At 39.8% G+C, this 21,328-nt stretch overlaps 1 protein-coding gene across 5 annotated transcripts in view; it reads right to left on the bottom strand.

Moving 5' to 3' along the window:
* The window catches only part of brsk2a (BR serine/threonine kinase 2a), a 170,256-nt gene that overhangs the window by 75,688 nt on the left and 73,240 nt on the right, over positions 1-21,328 (bottom strand). The gene's annotated exons all lie outside the window — the stretch shown is intronic.

Raw genomic sequence — 21,328 nt, 5'->3', positions numbered from 1 at the left:
TTCACAAGACAAACACACTGATTCATGGGTAGAAATCTGAGTGTGCCAGTCAGTTGTATAGGGACTCCCACACGAAGACTCTGTCAAAACTCATATAATTCCTGTGATTTCTCACACAACCCAAAAAGCATCTTCTGCTTTGCCTTACTAAATGTCCCCAGGTGTCCTCACTTAAGTGTAGAAAACCGACAGGGATATAACAACAATGAGTGTAGTTACAGTGGAACAAAGTGATGAGTGCATTTGATACAAGGAAGCCATGAGAACAGCACCAATGCATTTTCATTTGAGCTGCATTTTTATTAGAAAGATGTTTGAAAAGAAAACAAGAAAAACAAAACACCCCAAAAAACAAATTTTGGTTCTCTTTCATGGAAATTTCTCATGATTCGGCAGATATAAACTGCAAACTATATCTAGAAACTATATCTAGAAACTATATCTAGAAAAAAAAAAGACTTCAGCAATTTAACAGCTGAAAAGCAAAATTGAACCTGATTTAATTTAGCCTCTTTAAACTTTGAGGACCTCTTTCGGTGCCTCCACATACATTTAGATTTTCCCTAGAAATACCTTCCTGATGAAAACTCAGTTTCACCAGAGAACTTCGGACTTGCACAGACAGCAAACATAAACGTCTGTGTCAAACTGACTCAACATTCACATTAATGATCATTACTGAAGACAGCAGTATTCAGTGGAAGCCCAAATGTGGCTCACATCACATCAGGTGAGAAGCACAGTAAGGAGCATGCTTGTCTTTTTTCCCCAACATTGTGCACTATAAATTAATTCCCCAGGATCACAGTCAGCATGGGAGTTCTACAGTGACAGATTCCTTGCCCTACTTGCAAGTGTCAGCTTCCTGTGACTGCATCTTCTTCTTCAAACTGAAATTCAAGTGAAAGGATTGCTGATTTGACACAGAGCAGAAGATTAAGCCTGCTGCTGCAGCTGCACGAAAGCAAGTGGTGTGAATGGAACTTCCAGGGAGCAATCTAAAAATAGCAAGAATAACGTCAGTGGTCCGGAGGTGTACAGTAAAACATCCTTGAAGTTAATAATGGCCAAAATAAAATAATTTTCAGTCAATGAAAGATTAAAGAATAGAGTAATTTCCTACAGAAAGGGTTTGCTGGTGTGAAGCAGACCAATGTGGGCTTTTAGGATCCTCAGCTATGTCTTTCTCATAGATTTATTTCTGTATAACCCAATAGAAGAGGAGAGTCAATGAGCTTTGAGGAGGTGTTGAAAAACAGGGAAGCAGAAGTATGAAATGCCTTGAACGCAACAGAGATGACGGTAGGGGGAGGGCCAATTGTGGGATATAGTGAAGGAGGAGTGAAAAAGTGAATAAAGATCAAGTGAAAGATGAAACCAAAAAAATTTAAATAGATTGAAAGTAAAGGACACAACATTATTCAAATGACAGGCCACAGATAATTAAGCAATAATGGGGAGTGTGTGGGTGTGAGCCTCTATCTTGGGAAGTTGAGAGGCCGCAGGGGCCGAAAGTGGAAACACATGGAAAGGAGGTGTGAGAGATAGAGAATGACAGAGAGATAGGAAGCAAATGTTAAAAAGAGGAAGATAAAAGATTTAGAAAGAAAACATTTTGGAAAGGGGATGAGGCAGTTGAGCAGAAGGGGGAACAACAGACAAACCCATTAGACTTGTGATGGTAATCATATGTTAATGACTGCTATAGAGAAGCTCATAAGTCATGATAAACACATTAAAGAGAAAATATCTGCCTGCAAACACATGAAAAGCTAACTGGATTATTCGCCTCACTATCCATCTTCCTCCAGTGCCTTTGTTTTCTTGAGCAGGGGCCACATTAGCAAGAGAAAATGTGCAATGAGAAGACAACACATTATGATTTTACAACCACTTTGCTTATGGATTGAAATGAACTGTTACAAGGAAGTTCAGTACATAAGACACAAGACATTAGCCCCTCTTATGCAAAATATCTCAAAATTATGACTCACAACAAGAAGCGAATAAAACTAATGCTCGTGGAAAAACACATTCAAATTACTAGCTAAAGCCAACAACAGACAAAAGTCAGATTGTCCTTTCTGAACAATGCCAAATGTGTCGATTAAATACTCAGCTGAGCATGAATTCTTGTACTAAACTTTGCAGCAATCCATCCAGTCGTTGTCAGGATATTTCTAAAGGCCAGAAATGTCAACTTGTCCATGTCTGCATAAAAGGTTGTTGAAATGTGTCAGAATCAAAATGATGTAAATCACTGCTATCCCTGAAGCTAGGCTGGTAGCACGGCTTGTATTTTATATGAAAATGAGGCACAGAGAGCTTAAAACAAGCTAAAGCATGTCATTATGTGTGGGTCTTACTTTCAGACATTCCAAAAAAAAAAAAAAAAAAAACATTTGCCAAGTAAACAACATTTGGACATAATGTCAAAGTGTGCCCTATAAACTCAAAGTCATATTTGCCAAACTACAACACAGAGCAAAGTAAGAAACCCTGAAGAAGTTGTCAATCCTACCACAACACACCAGACAACAAATGCAATAAGTAAAGCATTTCTGTTCTTTTCTTTTGGATTTCTGTCAGTGAATTGGCTTTTGTTCACAGGACAAGCTGTAGACTGGTGGCCAGTGGTTGAGATCTCTCTGCAATTTTGTACCTTCAAAATAAATTCCCTGGCTCTTACATCTATGACAAAGCTGATGATATTACGGTACGTCCCATACATGACCCCAACATCCTTCTCCCAACATCAAACACATTTAAGAAAAAATCCTCAAAATAACTGCACTATGATTCTCTTATTTCAAGTATGCTGCGATAGCTAACTTCACTTTCTCCATGACCCAAAATAAACTCCCCTCCTCTGCTCTCGAGTGTGCTGTAATTTAAGAGCTCACCTACTGCCAGTGCCCCTTTCACCTGTCTATAACAGCACCCTTGGACAAACAGAAAAAAAATGAAAGCTGGAGTGGCAAGCGAGGGAAGAGGAAGACACCGGGATTTTGTCTGGCTCGTGGTGTGCTGAGTAGGTAGGCTGTCTTTGAACATAGGTTCAAATGTAAGGCTTCAGCTGAAAGCACAAAGGTTTGGTCCACATGAGGGGTCCATTTGCCAGCGCATGGCTCTGTGTGCGCATGTGAAGCAAGTATCTGTGCAAGTTTGAAGCTGATGTGTAGCATTCTTTAGATTCTCGCTACAGAAGAACTGTATTGTGATTTAGTATCACATATGAGTGGTTTATGAACCAAACAAGACACGCGCGTGTTTTTCACTGACACATGCAATATACGGACAAAAGCAGGCTGTGCAGTGAAGGTTGCGATGCCACTGCATCAGCAAGTATATTGATGTCTCCTCTCCTTTGCCCTCCTCCCAAATCAATAGCATCAAAACTCTTGCCTTCACAACAGTAGAAGAATAATGGCACTGACCAGGGACTCGTGGGCAGAAGAGACCACTTGACTGACCCCCTCCCCACCCCACTCTAGCCTGTACCCCAGCTACACAATCTTTATTTTTCATGCACCCTTGTGATTAATGGCCTAATGTGGAGGGACTGCTGGAGGAAGACGCAGAGTGATAACTTTGGCCAATTGCTCGGTGAGCATCATGAGTTGAGCATTGTTTAAGTGCACTGTGCTGGAAGCTTGCTTGATGTCACAAATCTCGGCTGAGAAATATTAGTTTTAAAATAAAAGCTGAGCAAACTGTGCTGAGTGAGCTAGACAAAAGGTGTAAACAAGGGTTGAAAGAAAAGGTTTAAATGAAAAAGCACGAAGCAAGCAATAGGTCGCAAAAAGCAAAGAACATGCACATAGAGCATCCGCTGTACAGCACCTCTTTATCGCCAATGGGACAACTTAATTAACCGCAGAATGTGCACAGTTGTGAAAATCCCTCTAATCAGCTACTTTTCAAAAACTTTAAAAAGAAAAAATCTGGCAGTGCATCTGCTTCTCTATATCACTGAGCCATGTGTCAGCTCTGATTTGGTAATGAACCTCTGGTCTAACTTCACAAGTCACTGTTTCAAGATATTGCTGCTGAACTTGCTGTCCTAAGAAATCTCTCTAATGGGTCCTAGAGTGTATTCATTATGACAGCATGTAGTTGGAACATTTTGAATTAAGCAACTTTTCTGGAAAAGATCTAATTGACATGAGACTGCTGGCCTGAAGAAACAATGTTTTTACCAATTTGACACATACATTGTTGCGTGGGCTGAATTTATGTGTGCAACACATTTCCCTGACAAACTTTAGCTCGTCTCTATTTGATACTGTTAGATATTGTTAATGATTTCAGAACAGTTCAATTCTGATTTTTATAAAGCACCAAATCACAACGTCAGTTGTCTATAGACACTTTACACTGGAAGCTAAAGACCCCATAGGATACTGGAGAAAACTCCAACAATCAAACTGCCCCCTATGAGCAAGCAGTTTGCAACAGTGGGAAGGAAAAAACCCCTGTTAACAGGAAGAAACCTCCAGCAGAACCAGGCTCAGGGAGGTGCCCTGAGCATAGCATAGCAAGACCAGACAAAATACAAACTAAAGGAAAGGAAAAAACAAAAAATGTTAATGACATGCTGTAGTGGTATATAAACAACATGGGGAGTCAAAACTTGGCTTAGGGTCCAGCCTTAACTGAATACGTACCAGAATCAAGCTGAAAGACTGGAACTGACAGAGTCAGTTTATCTGACCCCACCCCCATTATTATTATTTTTTTTTACCCTCAGGTTTTCCCAATAGGTCCTTGTTGGCATGTTTGCCTTTTTCTCCCTTCGCTTCAAGTTGTTTAACCTGGCAAAGATGGGAAACCCCCAACACATGAGGAGAGAAACTCGCTTCTTCGGTGTTAACTTGTGAGAGCGCTCCAACTTTCAAAGTAGTCTGATCAGTGGCTGATTCATAAGTGGATATCTGGGGAATAGCAGATAGGAGAGGAGTGGGACCCTGACTGTGAAGCTGATTTCCAATGCTATCAATCAACGACAAAAGTAGGAAACAAAGGAGGGAGAGAGCGTACATGAACACCCTGTACTCTCCTGAGCCTAGAAGAAGAAGAGCTTTATGATCTCCACCTGCTAACTGCACACAGGTAACAAGAGCCACACACAGAGTCAGTGTTTTCTGCTTTATCCTCCTCACAGCCCTGGCAAGCAAGCAGTTAAAGATCATTACTGGATTAATTTCCATCTGGAAGCAACTACAAGGCAAGGAGAGCAAAAGATGAAAAAGAGATGTTCCCACTAGCACACCTCTCTCACTTTCAAATCTTGATCTTTCAGAAGTGCTAAACCAATGCAGGCAGATGGTAGTAGCTTATGCTGGCTTAGCTTTCTCTCCCTGAGGCGCTGGCTGTGAGAAGCTCATTGCCCTTAGGCACAGATCTGTGAGCCTCTTTCCACTTCTGCTCTCTAACCCTGACTGCTCTACATCAGGGCCACAGCCCTGCCCTAGGATCAGTGTTTGAAAGGAAACACAACGTGGTACTAGGGCTTCCTAGAGCCTTTTCTGACCATGTGGAAAGCCCTTGCAGCAGGGCGTGGGAATTCCCTCCACGAGGGCAAAGGGTAGAAGACACTTTCATACCCACATCTTCACACCTTTGTACCTTTTTTGACTTTCCAGCACAAGGATAGAAACTGACTAAATTATGCCGTCTTCAGTCTTCTTTGCTGAATAAATATCACTACACTGAACGTCTGCAATGTCAAACATCAGTCGGTGGTGGCTTCAACAAGCACACATTTTCATTGTATATTCTTGGGTGTGACAAAGTGACAGATACAGAAATATTATCATTATTATTGAGAACTGAGAACCTTCACAGACATATCATTATTATTATTATTATTAAAATAATGTCACCACATTGTTTGCTTGCATTTATAGAAAGGAAAGGCAGTGAATCCCTCCCACAGAATATTACTATGTGCCAACTATGTATCTATACTCATCATGCTATGCAATGCTATTTGTGAGAAGTCATATTTGCAGAGAAGAAAACACCCGACCTGGTTTAAAGATTTACCTTTTGGCCTGGCCCAGCTTTCTATTCCAATAAGTTTCTGCTTTTTCTCTCTGCTTATACAGTTACTCCACATTCTTTTCTTTGCTTTGTTTTTTCCCTGCCATTTTCCCCTCATTCTTCTTCACCCCTCATTGTTTTCTGACTTATTTATCTCCACATTTCTATTCATCATCTTACCCATGTACAAAAAGAAAGATAGAAAAGGAAAAAGTATACACCAGCACAAAGCTGTTGAGTCATATTGTGCGGGAGGAGGAATGTTGACGATCAAACAATTTTCACTTCGCTACTCAATGAATTCAGTTTCTCTCCCTCTCTCTGCTTCTCACACACATCATTTCTCGCCTCTCCCCATTCACTAAATCTGTATCTTCTCCATTCCTCCGCCTCTTCTTTCACTCCTTTTGCATTTTCAGTCAGCCGTGACGTTAGTCTACCCAGCCTGAATTCCCCTGCAACCCTCTAAGCCCTACCAACCAAAGCAACAGCAACAACATCAGTAACACCAGCGGCCCAGACCAACAGAACAGCTTCAAAAGCAGGAAGAGCAGTTTAGCCCTGGAGTGATGGAGCGAGAAGGGAGGCACACTGACGCATGAATACAGAAACTGTTTATTTGGCCTGTGTAAAATAAGACATTTCCTCAGCAGCGCCAATATAAGTTAACTCCCAACTTAGTATTTTATTAATACTCCATACTAATAGCCTCCAGACAAAGTGGTCTCAGTTTACCTTTGATACTTTGAAACATTTTCATACAACTAAAATTACATTATTAAACACAAATTACATGCACACACACAAAAAGTCACACTTTGTATTCTTCATAATATTTGTTTTCTCTATGTGTTCACAGGTGTAGGTCGAGTATTTCAGAAAGCAAGCATGTTTGTTTGTAGAGCGAGGGAGGTACCAAAGCTGTGAAAACCCAATTTCATGTATACAACTGTGATTTGCATAACATTGCCCCAACAATCACAGAATGAAATGTAGCGAGGTGATGGAAGTTGTAGATGGCTTCAAGGTGGTAATCTATTTTACACATTCTGATACAAGTAAGAGAACAATTGTGAGCGTCGCCCAAGGGCAGTAAGAACAGTGCAATCCATTTAGTTGGTAACACTCTTTCTGATTGGCATATCTTGCAAAAACCCCACTCTTTACACATTAGCCTTATCAGAATGTAAATATAGGAATGGAAAAGCTCATCACTTGCTTGGTGGAGGATGCAAACTTCACACCGTTGCTTCTGCCTACAAGGCAAATAAGCTTCATTGTCATTGAGGTAGGTGCATTCTGTCTTATGAATATTTGACTCCAGAAAAGGGGTTCCTGGTTTATGGCTTAGACATGTTGTGCACTTTACACATTTCCCCACATTTCCACAAACTAAGGTGGGTAAAGAATTTTCCCAAAGAGCCACAAAAGAAACTGGGAATGTTGTGCAGGACCACATAATGAGATTTAAGCAGAAGTGAGTTCAGCTTGTTGTTTCGGCCCTCCACAACAGTCCCAGTTTCTCATGTGACTCCTTTAGAAAACTAATTGCTCAGCCCTTTGCTATGGTATTTGTAAAGGGTTCATGTTACACTTCCATATGAAACACTGAATTCTGCTACAGCTGTTTTTGTTAGATCAAATAGATACAATAAAAAGTCAGGCCAAACTTTTTGGCAGTGATTTTGTCCATTGTTCAGGAGGCTGTCTCCCCATTAAGCTGATCACAGGCAGTGATATCTTTTCTCTTTTGAATCTCGCTGTGGACATGTCATTGCGGATTCAAAATATTTGAGTCAGAATTCTGGACTGATGTGACTGGAGGTCAGGCTACAGAGCCAAGCGAGAGTGACACTGTCAGAGGAATGTTCTGCCTGAATCCTGAACGGGGACATCAGCGCAAGCATGAATGAAGACACTGCAGAGGAGATGAGAGGATAAATAGAAAGAACAAATACAAAAAAAGGCTGTGACAATGAGGACAGTGACAGGGAGACTGAGAAATACTGATAAGGATAGCTAAATCGAGAGATGCGTGGAGAGACAGTCAAAACACAGAGAAAGTGGGGCCTAGGAGGGCTGTGCAGAGAGACTCAGATCTATTTTTAATGTCTGACTGGGGATCAGCAAAAGGAATGTATAATTACAGCCTCATGAATAATGCAAGCAGGATTCTTTTAATTAGCCACACCAGACCTAAATGCAGCAACTGCAGCAGACAGGACAAACATGTGCACATGCACATGTACATACACATGTACACCCACACACACTCGTCTACAGTGTTACAGTGTTTGGATCCAGACCTTTGGTTACGTCCACCCCATGCGTCGACTGATTCATCATGAAACAGCACTTTCTCGAATGAAAAACCAGTCGAAACAAGGGAAACTACAGGAGGATCAACTACTAGCCAATCAGTGTTATGGGGGGACTCTCCCTGATGTCAAGCTGGTCGTCAGTGCTGGGGAACTTAATGAAGTGTTTTCAATTCACTCTATTCTTAAAACCCTGTCTTAAAAGTCAAGAGCAAAGTCAAGATGTAGGCCTGGGTATGCACCAGTGATGACATCAGTGAATGATGTCATCACCCCAGAACCTAGTTAGAATGAAAGCAATGGATGGATGGCAGCCAACCAATCAAAGCAATGGCAGATTGAAGATGGAGACTAGGTCTAACGAGTGTCTGACATCAGGCTAGTAAATACATAACTGCATACAATAATGAGGTGCCCAATCCAAAAAAAAAAAAAAATCTCACCAGTTTACACATGTGCCATGTTTGGAACATGTGTGTGTTAGCTCATCCTTTAACCCCTGGAGAGTGTCAGTTGATGCCTTGATTATGACTTTCTGATAGGCTTCACAGCCTCTAGACACTACTCAAAGAGCTGCACAGTGTGTGACTGTCGTTTGTTAGATAACCCCAATATGAAAGCATGAATTATTAAATATCTGACTGGATAATATTACGAAACCTCACTGTAACCATAGAAAACATCCTGGCAGCACAAGTGTGGTTTTCTGTATTTTTCCACTCACATGCACACTGAATGCAAAGAAACATGGGAAAAAACATTGCTGGCAAACAAGCCATGCAGCCAGGCCAATTGTGTGGGCTCGAAAGAGAAAAAAAGAGAAGAAGCAATAAATCAAACCTTCCGCCACCACAATTCAGCTTGAGTTATTTCATTAATTAAAAGTGTTTGGGTTTTCCCTGCAACATCTTCATTATTAAACATGGGTCAAACTGGAATAGACTTCACCGAGAATGAGTTCTCGTCAGCCCGTCATATTAACTACCTTTCTTCTCAATTAAAACTGAAATGGATGGTCGAAGCTCAAACAGGAAAAACACAACTAGATTGTCTCCACACACAAAGAGAAAGGAGGAAGTTGGATCCAAGTTGGAACGACGCATCAAGAAAACGGCAGGATGTTATTCAGTTGTTATCTGGCAACTCGAATTCTCCCATCTTCAGAGTCTTAATTTGTAAGCTAATTTGTGGCTGGCAAAGACAGGCTTGAGTATGGAAGAGGATATTGGATGTAATTTGATGTCTCAGTACATCTTCGCTTGGTGATTGGAGTTTAATTGGCAATGAGGGTACTGCGTTCTCACTTTGGGGCTCGCAGGGGGGTGACGGCACCCACACAAACTGCAAACTCTGTTTCACACAACTGAAGTAAAACTGGTCATACAAAGATGGCTAGCAGACAAATGTTTACCTTGTTTGTGAAATTAAAAAAAAAGTATGACTTTAACTTTTCTGACATGCAGTCTTTTCATAAACAAGCAGCGGAATAAGAAAGTAACAGCAGGATAGCCTGTTCAAGGTGAGTATACACCCCACTATTATGGTCAACATGTTGTTATTACACATTACATACCAGTGTGTGGACAGAACGATCTATAGAGCTTCAGTGTGTGCACTTGAGGTAGCGGGCTACCCCCTGGTGTGTGACTTTGATACACACAGACACACTTTTCCTGATAAAAAGTCAGCAGGTGCAAAAAACAAAAACAAAAACAAAAAAAAACCCCAATACTGGGAAGAGGAATCCTCTCAGCTTTTTCTTAATGCTTCTGACATCTTTGTAGTGCCTTCTTTTTTCAACTAGTGCTGCCCAAGAGAAAAGGTCAAAGTGTCAAAGCCACCATTAGTGCAAGACCCAATCAGAAACACCTCAAGGCATGGAAACAAGGGCAGGACGAGATTTGTGTGTGTGTGTGTGTGTGTGTGTGTGTGTGTGTGTGTGTGTGTGTGTGTGTGTAAGAACTGTCTCACAAACACATGCAAAAAGCAGCTATATTACTGTAATGACAACAATATACAGAATCCTGAAAATATCCATGCTGGGAGTAAAAACTATATATCAGTAGAGTGACACAGGCTATCACACACAGACACACATATAGAGTACAAGCGGCTTCTCAGCTCTCTGTTACATTTTTGCTCATATTTTCAAAAAAAAAAAAAAAAAAAAAAGGCTTTAATTAAGCTTTTAATCATTTGAATCATTTCATTTATTCACTATGAATCATGTGATTTCCAATCATCTTAATTCTTTACATGCTTTGGAGGTTGAAAATGGTTGAACCTGTACTTTAATTTGACATTTTAAATATACCTACTCTACAGTGATACGCAGGTAAAACAGTTATGACATCATATCTCAAGTTAATATGAGTTGTGACATACAATAGGTAACAGAATGTCTCACATAACTACACGTTTACAAACACGTATTTTTACCACCAGCGCAAGCACTGGGATGAGTAAACATGACTCATCTGATCTGGAACATTTCCCTGTTTTCTCTATTTTTGCATCTATGAATAATCCATCCATCCAGAACACAATCACACACAGTCACACGGGGTCATTTGCATATTACTGTATCTTAAAGGAACTTTTTTTGCTGTTTTACAGCTTCTCCTTTTGCCATTTCTCACCCAATTATACTTTCATTTTCCTCTCACTTTACTTCTCCTTTTTCATTTCAGCTGCTGTTCCATGATCCACAGTTGTATATCATTGCTTTCACTAAAACCTCATTAAGCCGTATGCTTTCACAGCAATCCTTTCTTACATAACGCCTAATATGGCTGCACAATTAATCGAATCTTAATCTTGATCACAATTTGGGCTCTCCAAAAATAAATGAACATGATTATGCAATGATGAAAATGCGTGCCCCACCAACAGAATGCAAATCAAGGGGTCACTAAATGACCATCTCATCACCTGCCTGAATGTGCCAATCACAGCTGTTCTCTAACCTGTCTGGCTTGAGGTTTCCTGGACTAGTGTAGGTAGATCATGCTACATTAAAAGTCAGATATCCAATAATATTGAAATATTTGGGCCAGTGATGTTAATCAAGAAGAAATCATTTGCAAACAGTGTTGTGGAGTTTTCTACACCACAAAGCAACAGAACTAACTTATTCAACCACCTCAAAACACACCACAACAGTACAATGAATGCCGAGAAAATCAGAGCAACAGTTGTTGATAAGAATCGTCCAGCATCAGCTCAGACATCTTTAAAAGCATCAGAGTATCCATCCAGCTCACAGAGACACTTAAATATCTCACCAATCCCATTCTATTTGTCCAGTAAAGTCAGTGTGTAAAGAAGCCTTCAGGAAATGGTCAACTTAATGGGAAAAAGTTACATTATCCTCTTACATCTTTTCCAAGATGGCAATATCTGTGTCGTACACAAAACATTACAGGGGAAGTAGAGCAGGATCTCACAGCTGCCTGCCAACTTCAGTCACATCCATCGTGTAGGTATTGTATTATGCATACAATGGAGTGAAAGTATTCATATTTTGCTTTAGAAGGTGCATTTAGGTGAGGTACTGTTAATTATAACATTGCTCAGCAATGTAGCACAATGTAAAGGTGAAAGCAGTTAAACTGTCAGTTTAATTTTCTGTTATGTTTTCACACAATGATTTTACTTATATTTGATCTCAATGCAAAGATTTATAAAGATCTAAGAGCAGTGTTCTGTTTGCATAAAAGTGTAATAAAAATATTTTTCCTTATTTCAATCAATGAATAGCCATGGGAAATAATTGTGATTTCAATACTGATCAAATTAATTGTGATTATCATTTTGGTCTAAATCATGTACTCTAACATTTTTCCACATCCAAGGGGGACATACTGAAGATGAAGACAGAGTTGGAGATGGTGCACCGTGTAGAAGAACAGAATACATAATGAGTTATGGGAGATTTCATGGTGGGAGGAAGTGCTGGTAGCCAGCAGCCATTGGTGAAGCTGTTGACATCTCTGTCAAGAAGCGGGATAAATTAAGCAACTCTTCTCACTAAATCAATGCATCAGCAGCCGCAAACTCATTGCCCGAGCAACCTTTGTATCTCAACAGAGCAACAAGGGAATTTCTAACAACCATCGAGCAGAAACTCTTTGTCTCTGTGTTGGTCTTTGACCCCTGTAGATTGAGTGTCTCATTGTCACTGCTTCGCATATTCCCTTTACCCCGTCTATCAGTCCCCTCTTCCTCACCTTACTCTCCTTTTTTTGATCAGTAGATATTGTCTCATCTCTCATTTTCCTAAGAGACGCATTGTAAAGAGGGATAGCTCTGCTCTGCTGCATCATGTGTTCCGGTGGTTTCTGTGCATGCGTGTCTGTGTATATGAGCAAACAGGAAAAAACAAAGCAAAAAAATATCCAACTCCAAAAGACAATACACAAAAAGATAAAATATTACTAAGACAAAGAAAGCTGGGCACTGACCCTGCTTGAACACTCGCCGGCTTCTCTGTAATTATCACTGTGTGTTTGTTTGTGTGCGTGTGTGTTTGTGTGTGTTCTCCTGTGAATGAAAATGAAAGCGATTCTGGAGACAATCCAACTCCCAGATTGCCTGCTTGCTCAGAGTCTGCGCTCACGTCACAGAACTTGGAACGCTGCCTTGTACAAAAAGTATAGATACACTCAGGCCAGAAACACACACACTCACACAAATTAAAGTACACAAAGTGGAACACCAGGGGCACTTCACCAAGACTCCATTTCACCTGGCCTTTTTATTGAACAAAGGGAGTGAGATGTTTAACAGAGCTGTAAGAAACCTCTGCCTGAATATCAAAAAGAGATCATTTAAAAAAAAAAAGAAAGAAAAAAAAGGAGAAAGTTTGAAAAGTATGTCCAGTTTGAGCAGCAAACTTTACCAGAAGTTTATCGGAAGAGACAGAAGGACAGACATATGAAGAGAGAGAGTCAGAGAGAGAGAGAAGTTAGCATGCCAGGTACCAGCATCAGGGAAACAGAGAGCAGAGAGAGACATCTGTTCAACACAACTTCAGGGGGCTTTTACTCTGATGTCAGCCTGTCACCACATACAGGACCGCAGGAGTAGATGCATGCTGAGAGCCTGAAGAACATGAGCCACACACACACACACACACACACACACACACACGATCTATAGCAAGCATTGTCTCACTTCATTTCCATCTCCCTCTCTCTCTTACACAGCTATGGATGAAATCACAGCTAAAACCAGTGAAACCAAATCCTAAAGAAAGTAAAGCATCACGCTGCTTTATCCTCAAAACCTCTCACAAATTTTATGCAAGTTTTTGAAAACTTCCAAAAAATAGTGAGCGAGCGATAAGTGCTTTTAATAAGGGTTTTTGTTTTTTGCAGAGCGTGGGTGGATGGGGTTATCACTTTGTATACTAATTTCCCAGAGTGCATTTGAAACAGAAAACTAATCAGCAGTGTTTCTGACAAATAATTAAATGTTATGTAATTGATAAAGCAAACATGATAAGACGTAGCCAGCTTCAGATAATATACATGTGAGCTTTTCTTTCCTTTTTATAACAGTACAAACGTGTTTTTGGACGGTTCTTACATTTTCTGTAATCTTAAAATCAACATGTTTAATCAATAATGTTAATCTTGCTTAGCTGCAGCAGCGAACCAGACAGTGTGGCTACAAATCTGGACTTCACCCACAGGTAGCTCATTAATTACCACAGTAGAAATATGTAATGCATAGTTTAAAAAAGATTATATTTAAGAAGCACTTGGACAGGAAAGAATTCACAAACAAGATAAAAATCAGCCTTTTATTAAACTAACATTAATCGATGATCTTTGTATTATTTTCATTAGTTGCGTTCTGTTTTCAAAATGTCACCACCTCCTACGTGACACTTGACTGGAGCCTCTGGCTCATTTCGCTCACTATGGCAGCGGTGAACTTTTAGAGATCTCTGATAACAGTTTTGTTCGCCTAGAAAGCCATCAGTAGGGAAAATACTGCAGTCATTAAAACTATAATGGTACAGTCAGAGAGACTGATGATGTATTGATTAGACCTCCCCTATCTGTGGTGCTTTACACTGATAACAGACCCATATAATGAGGATGGTTACTGCATGGCTGTTTGCCCGCCTATACAAATTTAAAAGGCACTTTCTTGGGTATAACTGTTTAAGTTCTCATTAATTGCACACAAATATTTAATCAGCCAATCGCTTGACAGCAACATGGTCAATATGACCTAAAAAAGTTAAGCATCAAAACGGGAAAGAAAAGCAGTTTAACTGAATGTGGCATGATTGTTGGTATGGTTTTCCCACATAACTATCTCTTAATGCTCGAGGTCAATAATGGCAATATAAATAACCTTTTTTATAACTCAGGTATGCAGAAGAACATCTCTGTGAATGGAAAACATGTCAAACGTTGAAGCAGATGGGCCACAACAGCAGAAGACCACACAGTGCCATCCTGTCAGCTAAGAACAGGAAACTAAGGCTAGAAATTTAAATAGGGTGACCAAAATTGAACATCAAAAGTTTAGAAAAACATTGCCTCGTCTGCTGAGCATCAACTTCTGTTCTGATATTCAGATGGTTGGGGTCAGAATTTGGCATAATTAATATGAAAGCACAGGTCCATCCTGCATTGAGAATTTTTTTTTTGGCGTGTATGTACAATGTGTTGGGTTGAGAGGGCTATCAAAGATGTGCAGCCAATACATCTGAATCAACTGTGTGACAATATGAACCAGAACCTCTGAGGAAGGTTTCCAGCACCTTAATTCTTCATGTCATAAATGAAACGAAGAATTAAGGTTGTTCTGAAGGCAAAAGGGGTTCCAACCTTGTCCTGTATTTGTATATAATAATTTTTTACGTGTGGTTAATACAAGAACTTACTGTTAATGTGTACAATGAAATGATCAAATCACTGTATGGATGGTTTCAAAATACGAGTCATGTTTGCTGTGCAAAAAACTGTTACTGAAAGTGTGTGTCCTGCAATAAATGAACCTTTCACCAAAGCATGATGGATATTTATAGGCCAGTCTGGGCATACAACATCGTTTGATGGTCAAAGACAAAAAAGTGACCATTCAAACCCCTACCCAGTCATTGTTTATCTGAAAAGGATTCCTTTCACCAGCGTCACACTCATGACTCAGGTGGGGACATGGGGTCATTTCATCATTCAAGAATCAAATCTATTTGAGTGAAAAAAAATCAAAAAAGGGAAACTTAAAGTCAGTTGAATTCTATCGTGGTTTAGAAAAAAAATCTTTTCATTTTGAATTTAATTCTAGCAACATGTTTAAAAAAAGCTGGGACAGAGGCATGTTTACCACTGTGTTGCATCACCTTTTCTTTAAATGACACTCTGTAAGCTTTTGCAAACTATGGAGACTAATTGCTGTAAGAATTCTGAAAGAAAAAACTTTTCCATTTTTTGCTTTAGACAGTATTTTAGCTGCTCAACAGATTGAAGCCCCCTGTTGTGCATATTTTTCATCCTCTCTGGGATGCTAATGCTAATTTATTAATAGATGACAGGGTTGGGCTGTAGGCTGGCCAGGTTAGGCCTCAAACACGAGTTGTAAAGGTCTCTGGATACCGTTTACAGTACTGTGCAAACGTCTATAGCCACCCTGCATTTCTTGATATTTTGCAGGGGAAATGGGAAATAGTAGTAGTCTTCAAGAATAGTTCTCTGGGTTTCTTTGAATGTTGCCTGCCTTTCGTTGTGTTGTCTCTCAAGATGACCCTACAATGTTTCAGTGATGCTGAGGTCTGAACTCTGGGCATTGGCAGTGTGTTTGGGATCATTGTCATACTGAAAAATTGAGCCGTTGCCACCAAGGTTTCCAGGTGGTATTGCATGATGGATCAAAATCAGACAGTACTTTTCTGCATCCGTAATTCCATCAATTTTAACAAGATCCCCAACAGCACTTGCTGAAATATCTCTCCAAATCATGACAGAGCCTCCACCATGTTTTACAGGTGGCTGCAGACACATTTTGACACTTTCAAACATGGATTATTACTCCATAAGACCCGTTATTGCTGATTTTCAGTCCAGTTCTTGTGCAAGTTGACAAATACCTCAGCCTTTTCTCACCGTTTCCCTTCCTCAAGAATGGCTTCTTGACAGCCACTCTTCCACTGACACCATTTATGATGCTTCAGTGAGCAGTAGATTGATCAACTAAAGAACCAGATGCATCTCTCAGATTCTCTGTCAGGTTTTTTGCTGGATTTTTTGTTCCTATTTTTAAGGGCATGACTTTCAGATACCGTTCATCTGCTGTAGATAATTTTCAGGCCTGTCAAGTCTTTTGTTGTTGACTTGTCTGGTTTCCTGCGATTTTTGAAGGATGCACTGCACACTCTGTTGAGATAATAACTCTTTGTTGGCCCAAAAATACACTTTAATGCCTGGCAACTTGTATTTTTGACATTTTGTCTATTATGTATAGACACAACACTGGTCTATCCCTTGAGAAAGTAACTTAAAAAAGACATAAAACATTTCCTTGGAAAATGGTCTGTACAAGGACTGAACTGAAAAGGTGTTTAAAAGCAGCCAATGTCCAAAGAAAAACTTAGGAGGCCCTTTAGAAAGTCAGAAGAACTTTGCTCAAGACCATTTTAAAAATTACAAGTATATCTGGCCCCTTGGAAGCGAAACATAAAGGAATGAGGGATGGGTCACGACATTTTTACTTTACTTTTTTATGTATATTTCTTTCTTTGCATTTCTAACTTTGCCAACAAGCTGTCTGTCCTAACAGTGGTCCATATAGAGTCCATATAGAAATGTTTTTCTATTCTTAACTTTACTACGCCACCATAGCAAAGTCAAAAAACCCCAAAACATTTTAGTTAACTGACAAATCAAACAACATAAAAAAGCAAAAACAACCAAAAACTGTTGTGCGCTACAAAAAAAATGAACAGGCAATGTTGTAGTCATATGTTTAACTCAAATTCATTTTAAGTGCTGTGTTCATGTTGTAATATCTACTCGGGACTTTATAAATTTCCCCCTTGACAAATAATTGCCAATAATAAAAATATAAATATACTAAAAATAATAATGAAGCTAATAAAAATTTAACTGAATTTCAATATTTTCACACAAGAAAAAAATCAACTGAAATGAGTAAACATAGCCTGGAAACGAAAGTCAACTGAGAACAACGTGAATTTATTAATTATAAAGAAAATTAAAAATAAAAACAAATAAAAAATACTGAATTCTTATTATTCTGCCCTGCAGTGATTTCAACCGCAGAATAATGTTTTAAAATGCAGAGCTGCACGGGGGCCCGTTGCTTTTTTTGGACTCTATTAATCTTTTAGTGATATTATGTATCATAGATGATGAAATTCTTTGCAAATTTAAATTGAGAAACAGTGAATGAGAGCCTACATGGGCATATGGCATCCTTCTAAAAGACTCAGTCTTCTCTGGGATGCTCTTTTTACACCTAATTAAGTTGAGGACTTGTTACCAATTTATCTAATTAGTTGTGAAAAGTTACACCAGGTGATTTTATTTTTGCATCAAGTTTATTGTCTGTTGTTACGCCGTGGCATCTATTTTCAAATTGGGTGGAAAAAGCATTTATTAAAATAAAGAACACTATTTCACTTTACATGTAGTGCAGCAACTGCCAATCAAGGCATCAGAACAACTGATCAAGAATCCTCTCAGGCACTCATGACAGATGGAGAGGTTTGAGAGAGGTGAGTTCATGTCAAGGGCTTTGCTTGTATCTAGCTGGGTCAGTGGGGGGTTGCTACAGCGCTTTTATAGAGACAAGACGAAGGCAGAGGTGGTTATTGAGGATACTGATGTGAGGCGCAGACCTAAAAATAAATTACAGAATTTGCATACATGCAAACATTACACAGTACTCAGTCACTTCTATCTCCCTTGTTTGTGCATCTCTGGACTCAGCAGGGCATGTCGCCAGAGCCCAAACGCTGTATGTGGAGAGATCAGGTCAAAGACACACACACGCACACACACACACACACACGAGACACGCTCTGCCTGAAGCTGATGACGCAAATAGCCTTATAGCTCTGTCTTGGTGCAGCGCTCAAGTGTAAATAGGGAGGGACAGGAGGAAAAGAAGGGTGTAGAATGAAAGAGAGGAGAGGCAGGAACAGAGGAGTTTTAGTTGCTTCTATAAGTGGAATGCAAACTTTCATTTAAGCATAACCAACACACGCACACACACATACATACACACACACAGTGGCCACGGTCATCAGGGAAAGTGATTACTGCTAATCTGTGTGAGCATATCATCTGTAACCCAATAAAGTGATTAGTTTCTTAGTGTCACACGGATGGGTTGGACTAAGCGAGTGAAGAGGAAAGAGAGGAAGACGCTAGTAAAGGAGTGTGTGGGGTGACATGGGGTGTGAGGCATCAGTACTAGCTCCAGCCAGATGGGGGCTCCCTTTTGCGTGCACTTTTTCCTCACATGTATCTTGCACTCCTGTTTTTCTTGCCAGTTTTTAATCACACTCTCTTCCCATTTCTGCCACAGGGTTCTTTGCAACTTTCTTTGTATTTGATGCCTTTCAACTTCTTGTATTTTCATGATCTTCTGGAAGTTTTCTACCTGCCCTTGTTTCCCCAATTACTTTCAATCTCACCCCCATTCTGTCTTTCTACCTTTTCCAAAAAGTTGATTCTGTTAATCTGGATGTAGCGTTTTCAGTGGGAGTAAAGTTTTGTGACTCATCCAAGTAACTTCTTCCATCTCAGCTGGCTGAAGGTTTTCCCAACCTTGTAAACAGTACATCTGCATAAAGACTGAAACCAGCACCACTGACTAACAATGGACTGTAAGGTCAGTTTCTGGATCATTAATATGCAAATTATCATGACCATTTATCAATGGCCATGAGTACCATTCACAAATAGTTGGGGAATGACAGCATTGTAAGAGGGTGAAAGATATACCCTTAGGCCCCCTCCTCAATTTAGACATGGTCTTTTCCTTTTCACATAAGCGGGCTCTTTGACTCCGCGCTCAAACCAGCGTTCCTCCCTGTCCAGGATGTGTACATCCTCATCATTGAAAGAGGACCCACTGACCTGTAGGTGCAAACAGACTGCGGAGTCCAGGCCTGAGAAGTTAGCTCTTCTTTATTGTGCCATCCGCTTAGCCAGAGGTTGTTTGGTTTCCTCAATGTATAAAACCACAGCAGAAACAGTGAAACACACAGTGTAACCAACCAGTTCACAGAGTCACAGGGACCCCATGAGAAGACAGCAGTGATACGACCAAGAGTGGTGTGAGGTGTGAAGAGCAGAAGTAGAGGGAGACAAATTGACTGAAGTGAAAAGAAAATGGTTACACAGCTCAACAGAGAGATAGAGGAAAATGTTACTGAGAAAGGATGTAATATTTAGTTGATGCCCCCTGTCTACTAAAGGACAGCAGTGTAGTGGGAATGCCACGACTTACACTACTCCACTTATGCATATCACCGTACTTCAGAGCTCCACTCCGCTGTATTACAGACACCTATGTACGCACACACTGAACACCTACACTGAGGTTTTGCAGACACGTAGCCACTAACCAGAAGACATTCATTTTTATGACATTTTGGACATGTGACAATCATGATAAGAACCTTGCATCACATCACTAAGGCCTACAGAAAGGTCTGCAATCATCTGACAACCAGAAGTCAAGAGGGAAAAACGAATATTCCCCAACAGTTACAAGTAGTTGCTGGGAAAAAGAATTCAAACCCACAGTGAGAGAGAGAAATTTACAAGTTAATGACATCCAAAGGAGAAATACAGCAAAAGTAAAATACATATCCTATAACAATGTAGTAGTGACAAGCCTACAAGCCCATATTGATGTTTTCCCCATTTGAGCTCTGTCTCTATTTATAGATCCTCTTAGTCCTCCAGGAAGCCTGTATCACTTGATGAACAGCACCTCATCATTACAGAAGCCTTGCTAATGCATGAAAGACCTCTTAAACAATCAGTTCAAGATATTTTATTGCACCCAATTCCCCTTTCGGAGTCTTTTAATAAAGTGGTAAGTGAAAAATCGCCTGTATTGAAAGTTAGCAGAACTCGTTATTAATTCATTGTGTCACTATTTCACACCAGTCTTTTAAGCTAGAATAGACTGTCTCTCACCTGGCAAGTCGTGTTACAGAGGTGGCTTTTCAAAACATCCATTAAATCACTCATTAGATTTTATATTTCTTGTTTCCTTGTTTCTCTACAGTTATCAGTAGAAGAAGCAAAAATAATATTATCTAAACACAGGATGTAGTGTCAGCCTTAACCTTTTTTTTGCAAAAAACATGTCTTCTTTTATAGAAAAAGGTGTTATAATTGTACCCTCTCTTTCTCAAATACTGCAGGAATTAGCTTTTGTGACCAGAACTGGACAGAAGTTCTAGGCATAGGTCACATTTCTTTTAGCTTCTGTCTTTTGAAAAAACACTTCAACGCTAAACTAGGGCTGGGCGATATGGCCTAAAATCCATATTGCGATAATTTGAAGCATGTGTGGTAACGATATATATCGCGATATATTCTTTTCTTCTGTATAACGTATTTTCCACACTATAAGGCACACTTAAAATCCTTTAATTTTCTCAAAAATCGAGTGTGCCTTATGTATTAATTCTGGTTGTGCTTACTGACCTCGAACCGATTTTGGCGTGCAGAAATCTGTTAAAAAATGTTTTGATGGATCGTCAGAGCATTACGGCTGCCGTAGTGAGGAGCTTCGCGGAGTAATCTGGGTCCAAAACTCCGTCTGTTTCAGGTCCCAAAGTCAAACGAACACAGAGTTAAAAACGGTCTAAATTCTTTCATCTTTAATAAGCAGCGTTGCTGCTTTACCAGGTGTAACAATTAAGTTTAACATCCAGGCATCCATGAAAACAGAAGTTATTA

The sequence above is a fragment of the Pundamilia nyererei genome, unplaced genomic scaffold (genome assembly GCF_000239375.1).
Source record: "Pundamilia nyererei isolate P.nyererei 1_Seehausen unplaced genomic scaffold, PunNye1.0 scaffold00078, whole genome shotgun sequence".
Taxonomy (NCBI): Eukaryota; Metazoa; Chordata; class Actinopteri; order Cichliformes; family Cichlidae; genus Pundamilia; species Pundamilia nyererei.
This window is presented reverse-complemented; position numbering and strand designations above follow the sequence as displayed.